The sequence below is a fragment of the Apis dorsata genome, unplaced genomic scaffold, assembly GCF_000469605.1.
Source record: "Apis dorsata unplaced genomic scaffold, Apis dorsata 1.3 scaffold_190, whole genome shotgun sequence".
In the NCBI taxonomy this organism is placed as follows: Eukaryota; Metazoa; Arthropoda; class Insecta; order Hymenoptera; family Apidae; genus Apis; species Apis dorsata.
The window spans coordinates 19,636-28,381 of NW_006263475.1; the positions used below are offsets into that span (position 1 = coordinate 19,636).

Here is an 8,746-nt window from a genome sequence, read left to right on the forward strand (position 1 = left end):
CAAGAATTTCAAGAAAGAAAAGAAATAAAAAAAGATAAACAATAACAAAATAAAAATTTGAAATAATCTTATTGCATTTCATGAGTTATAAATATATTATAAATTGTAATATATTATATTATAATAATAATATATTATATTATAAATTGTTATTTTTTTTTACGAATCTTAATCGCGTGACTTAAAAATTTCAACTCGGATAAATATTTCCAACTTTCTTGATATAAAATAAATCTTATCTTATTTATCTCGTTCAATCTGGATGTTCTGTTCAATTTAAAGAAAACAATTTGTTATCGATTAATCGAAGCAATGAACGAGAGATTGTAAGAAAAAAATTTTTTCCCAAATTGCATTCGAAGTGCACAGAATACATATCTCAATTTCATGAAATTATTTATATGTTGATTTATGCTCCTGTATTGTGGCTTTGCGTAGTGTAAAAATAGCCGTTTATACTTTATACTTTTGCAATTAAAATTATAAAGATAGAAATTTTACGAATAATTATTGAAAAAGTTAACGTACATGTATATTTTAAATATTTAAGATATATTTAATTTTTCAACAATATTTTATTGTTAAATTATGTTGATTTTCAAGAGTTTTAGTTTCAAGAAAAAAAATCATTTTACTTTAATTGATTTATTCAATTCCAAAATATTATTCTAATATCACATAATGTTCAAAATTTGAGTGTCACCGTATTTGACTATATATAATCCCTGTATATAATCTGTATATAATCTGAAAACACTTTTGTGCTTTCTTTCGCATAATCGTCAACAACGATGAATGATGACGTTGTATTTTGAGCTTGTGTACATCTGATTGAAACACCTTGAATTGAAAGGATTGGTCGCATCCCATCTATAAATGTGCATTTCGTTCTCATATCGGAAGAAGAAGATAACTTTCGTTGTCCATGCCCAAGATAACTATCTTTTTCATGCCGAATAATCATAAATCTTCCTTCTGGATTAATTTCGAAGATGCTCCGTTCTTATCAAGAACATTATTGGTTGCTGCTTAAATAGGTGAAAATTCTAATTTTCAAGCATTGCCATCTGAATATTTGAGAAAATAAAGGACATCTCTCCTGATATAGCTTTCGCAGATGACTTGGGATAGAATGACGCGGTAACCTCCAGACCGGAAGTCATGCTATAGACGAGGATAGTTTTTGAAACTGTATCGAATATGTAGATGACTATATTCTTCTGTCTTAAATATGTATTATAAACGAGATGTGGAGTTAGGTCATCAATTTCACGATTTTTATCAGCTGTCAGAGAAAGAAAGAGAAAAGATTAATTAAATTATTTCTATGTGAAGAATTTTACAGAACACTAAAGGATAATTCTAGAGAATATTGTGTATATAATATTCAATGATCTAACAAATTTGTGGAATATGTATAATTTTGATTATGGAATATTCTAATTTAAAATGAAAAAGTGTTATTAAATAGACTTTATAATTAAAATTTTTTTAAATGTTTGGTTTGGTAAAAGGAATGTTAGGAACAGTAAGAAATGATTCTAAAGAAACTTATAATAGTCAACAAAATTTTCAACATATTTATATTGCAATATTAATTATATTACAATATTACAATAAAATATTTCAGTTTGGAATAAAGAAGTATAATTTTCCTAATGAAAGTTCTCTTAAAAATAATTTCAATTAAAAATATAATTTAAATTAATTTAAATTAATTATAATTCAAATAATTTAATCATAAAACATTTTTTTCATCAGTTTATTATTTCAATTTTATCATTCAGAAATGAAAATTAAATTTAAAAATTTTTGACTATTTAAAAATATTCTAGGGAACACTAGATTTTTAGAGCTATATCTACATGAAAGTCAAATAATTTTCAATAAATTTGCATAATTTAAGTTAATATTATGATTATAATATATATTAATATATTAATTTTATTATAATATATTATAAATTATATTATAATATATTAATATATTAATATAATATTTGAAAAAGAGAGAAACAATTTCAATCAATTTTACACTCGTAATTAAAATTATTTAATATCAATCCTACGTTATGTTGTATAATGTTTTAAAAATATGAAATGTGACCGCACAGCTAATCAAGCAGTAATCTCCATTGAATACCTTGAGAATCATGATTGAGCATAAGACTCATTAACATTAGTTCATTTAAAATATAATATTACTGAAAGAATACAACTCACAATCGTGATAGTATTTTGATCTCATTAATACCATTATCTATATATAATATAGATAATCTATCTAGATATCTTATCTATATATAATATAGATATAGATAGAATATATAATATTTCACATATTATATTTCACATATTAATCATTAATTTATTTTCATTTTTAAAAATTTAAAGCTGTATATTATTTCATCAATCTTAATATAATAATGTTATATTAGAGAATTTTTATAATTATGCAGACAATAATTCAATTTGATTGGCAAAGATAAAAATATCTCGTATTAAATGAAAGAATAAAAAGAACAATTCTTTGTAAAATTATAAAACACTAGCTATTTATTTTATAATCACGCTCAACTTTTGATATGTTACAATGCTTGTAATATCTTGCAATATTTTCAATTTCAATATTTATTAAAAAAGTTAAAAATTGAAACCAATAAATAAATAATCTTTCACTATTATTACTTATATTCCTAATTTTTACTTTAAAAAATAGATCTTAAAAAATGATATCTAATTTTGTAAAATTGAAATTTAAAAAAATCGAATTTCAATCATATCACTATACTAATATATAACAAATGATGATAAACAACTCTATAAATATTTATAAATCATGATAAACATGTTCACTTTATCATAATTTTTTTTATTACTTAAAAAGACAGTGTTTAATTTCATAAGGTTTAAACAAAAAATGTAAAAAGAAAATCAAATCACAATAAATATTAAAATCATGTTACAAATTACTATGAAACACAGTAATTAAACATGTGTCTAAGTGCATTTTATCAATATTATATCATGAATTTAAAATTATTTTCATGAGATTGAAAAAATAAACAAAAGAAATTAATCATAATTTCAATTATATTAAACACAAATAATAATAAATTATATTCTTAATAATTGAATTTGTTTCTGAAGTGCATTATCAATACTTTCTATTATATTATTACCATCAATTTAAAGGATACTTAAATTAATTGTGAGATTAGTTTTTCGAAGATTGAAATAGAAAATGAAAGAAGAATTTTATCAATATACTAAATAATTTGATCAATACACTAAATAATAATAATAATAATAATAATAATAATAATAATAATAATAATAATAATAATAATAATAATAATAATGATAATAATAATAATAATAATAATGATGATAATAATAATAATGATAATAATAATAATGATAATAATAATAATGATGATAATAATAATGATGATAATAATAATAATAATGATGATAATGATGATGATGATGATGATGATGATGATGATGATGATGATGATGATGATGATGATGATGATAATAATAATAATAATAATAATAATAATAATAAATTGTCATAAAGCAAGTTATAGTCAATAACTTTCTATAAGACACTACTAATAAAAAAATGACTACTTTTTTTTCTCTAGTTTCATTTTCTTTATTTAAAAATCTATTTTATACATTCCTTAAAAGTGATAGCATTTTTTTTATTTTTGGTGATCTTGATTTCACAAAAAATAATGATATTTTATTTTTCTTCTATTAACATCGATTGTAAGGAATTTTGTTGGGCAAGTTCATCCAACTATTTTAGTATCCAGTATGCCAAATGTTCTGAAGATGACAAAGATTACGTTTTGTAGAATCGTGTAAATTTCTTCTTCCTAGACTTCTTCTTCCCAGATCAGCAAGGATAAGGCATCAGAATGGCTTTACAGTTTTGTGCATTCTAAAAAATCCAATATTGTTGGAATACTTTGAATCTACATTAAAAATTGAATTTGTTCGAAATCAATCAGATCTAATAAACATATCAAGCCAGTTAACAAATATTAATTGATATAAAAATTAATAATCATAAATTGTAATTTTTTATATACATACATTTTTAAATTTTTAATTTATTATAATTATAATTATATATATAATTATATATATAAAACTTTGAATATATATATATTATAATTGTATATATATATCATGAATTATTAATAAAATAATTTTTTCAATTAAATTATAATGCAATCTTCTGTTTTTCTTTGTTATTAATTTAAAAGCAATGCTATAAATATCAATAGTAATTTCATTTACATCAATAGATATTCGATATAAGAATTTTTCATAGTTATAAAATTCTAACTTAATTTTTCAGTCAAATTCTTGAATTTAAATGTTAGAGATTACTGTTATTTAAACTTACTACTAACTTACTACTACTACTACTAAACTTACTAACTCTTCTAACCTAAATTTACAAAAAGAATTGGCAATTTCAAATTTTTTGTTTTAATAAAATATGTTAATTTCAACCCGTTTCTGAAATTATAGTATATAGTAATAAAACTAATTTATTATTATTGGAAAGTTCGCTGTTAATAGTTCGCTGTTAAGTTCTATTGCAAGATAATCAAAAGCAAAATTTATATGCTAATGAAGGTTCACGTTTAACTAAATTTACAATGTTTGAGGTTACAAATTCTGAAAAATTCTAAAAATTAAAAAAAATTAAAATTTCTAAAGTTTTGACAATTCAGGAGTTCAGAAAATTCTGAAATGTTAAAAACGTTCGAAAAATTCTGAAGGTTAAAAACATTTGAAAAGTTCTGAATTTCAAAAAATTCTTTCAAAACATTTGTATTTACTCTAAAATTCCCTCCGTACTCATCTTGCGAAATCGCGATTCTTTGATGGGGTACATAAATGATCAATAATATTGTGGAACAGGTTTCTGATTGAGTGATCCTCCCAATCTAAGAAAAATTTCTAGAGTGAGACTATAGAATTACGCCATCTATAAAATCTGTTTCCCAGAAAACTGATCTACGAATGTTTATAATAATTTTTTTCAAATAAGATGATATTGATTGCTGTTGAGATTAGTATGGTTGGAAAATGTCGTCTCAAGTCCCAAGATCATGTTGACATTCTAACTGTCGAATTATTTCAAATATACAAATATACAAAACGAAGAGTTTTCCAAATTTTTTTCTTAAAAACTGCATTATCGCAGCATCATCCTGTACCATTTATTCAATGTCTGAACAGAATATAAAATAAAATTAAAACTAATAACTATTATGAAATTTAAAAAGATTCATTATGATTCGATATTTTTTATTTAAATCGATTTTTTTGTATCTTGGCAAAATCATGATGAGCTTATTATACATCGCGACTTATCCATTTTATAATTTCTGTGGATTGTCGCGATCAATTAATTAATTAAAAATTAGAATAATATTTATTGTTACATAGACATTATTGTGAACATAGACGCAAAATGTTTTTTGATGTACATAATTATTTATGGCATCTAAACTAAGAAATTTTTAATATTATGCCAATATTATGCATGATGATGATCATAAACAGTTATCCATAGTTGTGAAGTACAGAAAGTACATAACATTGCTTTGTATATCTTTGATCTGAGATGATAAAAAAAAATGTTTAAAAATTATCTTCAGATTATCTTCAATATTACGATCATTGACAATATTAAATCGTTAATTAAATTGTTAATAAAATAATTGTAATTTAATATATAGTATATATATTATGTAATTTAATATATATAGTATAATTTAAAATATACTTTCATGTAATTTTACGTGAAACCGATATATCGATGTTTTCAATTTATTTATAAAATTATCGAACAAAGAAAGGAAGTTCATCTGACGATTCAAGTTTTTATTATTTAACAAACTTTGAGTATTCTTAGAAGAGAACTTATTATCATCCTGCTCGGGAAGAAATGTGCGACATTTAGAAGAACAATTGTTTCGTAAACATAATTCCAGTAATAGAATGCCAGTGCTGTTACAATCACTGATTTTTTCTGGACTTAGTCTAGACTGGCCAAAACATGAAGAACATTTACGAGACGAGTAATTAGTTAGCCAGAAACGTGATAATCCAAATATATTCAAAAACAAGATAATTTTGGCTTTGCTGCATTACCGGATGTGTTATTCATTTTGGTCATTTTCAACTTGAAATCGTAGAATAATTGCGAATCAAAGAGGTTGTTCTCTTGCTGGACCATTCGGGAGAAAAGTTGGAATTATCAGATATTGCAAAATGCCGTGGATACTGATATATGTAAAATATTTTGTGGATATTTTGACGTTAAAATCATCACTTTTGAGTAATCTATCCGCGCAGATATCTAAATTTGTTGGAATGCACAAAACCGGAAAACTTCAATCTAGGCTAGTGATTACGCGAGTAAGAAATTGACTTTGGATTAATGGAATTGGATATTTGAGCTTTCAAATTTATTTTGTTGTTGACTCAAAGTCGATTTTGTTCTGATAAGTTAAAGTATGTATATGTTTTTTTATATTTTTTCTTTTTTGTTGTTAGATATAAGCGTTATAACATGCGTTATAATTTTAAAAATTATTTTTAAAACTAAATGTTATAGAATTTAAAGTTCACTGAAATTTTATATGTGGTTTTATTATTGGATGTTACCAGCAACATCAATATTTTATAGTTGGTACCTATTTGTTTTTCTTCAATACACGTACTTCAAATGTTTTGTAAACAGATACGCGCAATCACATATAATTAAATATATTCATTCAGCTAAACCCATACATTTTTATTTATTATTTTCACTGCCCAGTCAACACTAAATAATTAAAAATAATTTTTCAAATTGATTTTTATGATTTTTATTTACAATTGTAATTAATATTAATTATCATAGAAAATAATATTATGGTGAAAATAAATATAATTGATTATGGAATTTAAATATCGTTATGAACATTTTTTATTGGAACTGTGACTGTAGGTGTCGAGTTTTCTTAATTTAAAATCCTATATGTATCTTTACAAATGGTTTCAATAATAATGAGAATTCACAATTTTCTCATATAATCAAGATGATTGACCAAAGATCATTGACCCATGTTTTTGATGGTAATAAATATTCAAATATCGATATTTAAAACTTAAATATAGATTAAAAGTGACCTATATTTTCTATTTATTTATTATTTTTATTTTCTATTTCAATTTATAAAAGTAATCGATTTGACATGAATAAGGATCAAAAATGATTCTGAATCAGCGATAAAGTTAATAAATATATTAATTTTTATTTCCAGATTGTAAAAATGATCGATTTGAGTTTTTTGATGGATACTTTTCGATACTAACTTGATTACGCGCAGGATGGCTATATGTACGTGTGCATTTCTGATACCGTATAAGAGTACTATACAAATACTATCATCATTTATAACGTCATTATTGATACTAAATATCGCATAATATTTTCTGGATCCGTGGCAAGATGTATCTGAATTTGATATCCTTTACATAGCAGAGGGAGCTGCAGCAATCCAGTCCTCTATTTTACTTTCCTCAAATCCATTAGAGTATTTGCAATCAAAGCCGTAAATCTGAGATCTGGAAACATGAATGGATCCATAATGGATATCAGTGGAAAGAAAAATAAATTATCCTTTTGAGCATCGACAATGCGGCCCTATTTTCTTCAGGATTAAAGGTGAGAAATTTTAAAAATTATACAAAATATAATTGTAATTTAATTATTTGCTCTTTTCTTGACGTTATTTTCGATTAATTATAGCTTTATAATATAAATAAATTGTTTAAATTAGAACAACAATATTTAATCGATCATATAAATATAATTTTGAATTATGTGCAAAATTTATATTGATTTTTATTATATTGATTTTATTTTTGGTTTTAAATTTTATATTAAAAAATCAAGATTTATATTTTGATAATTAAAAATGTGCAATTGTAAAATTTATATTTATTTTCATTTGAATGAAAACAATTTAATTATTTTTCTAATATTATTATAAAATTTTAATCATATGTTTTTGGTAAAATTTATATTTATATATAATAATATTAATATATATAATAAAATTAATATTTATATATAATTTCGATCAGTTAGATAATTACATATATTTAATTATTTCTATTTTATTCACCTATCTATAATATGTTTAGAAACTTAGGTATCATAAATACATATATTTACTGTTAAAATAAGCGAGATATTGATACATATATTTTTGTTCCTTTCAGATAATTGGAATATTTGCATGTGGAATATCGATATATCTTTCGTGACAGATAATTTTTTATTAGTAAAAATTTGGAAATTATTAATAACATATTAACGGAAATTATTCCTGGCTACAGGGGTTTGAATGATCGAGAGTAATTTCCAAGATTACATAGACAGCAATATCTGGTGTTCTGAGACATCGGTAGCTGTTCATTCAGTAATGAACTCTAGCGAATAATATTAAAAAACGAGAACTAATACCATTCCATATTATATATATTTATATTCTATATATATTTCTCATTAATAGCTTATTAGCCTTTTAAGTGTTGCAGAATATTAAAATTTCAGACAATAAAAAATTATAATTATTCCTTCCTCAAAAAAATTCGTTGAAATTGCAAAATAACTGTGCTGCATTTCAATCTCTCAAAGTAGTAGACTATAATATGATGAA

At 22.9% G+C, this 8,746-nt stretch overlaps 1 pseudogene; it reads left to right on the plus strand.

The window, feature by feature from the left end:
- Positions 1 to 8,527, plus strand: part of LOC116185470 — a 23,219-nt pseudogene extending 14,692 nt beyond the window's left edge.
- Positions 8,528 to 8,746: the final 219 nt, after the last annotated feature.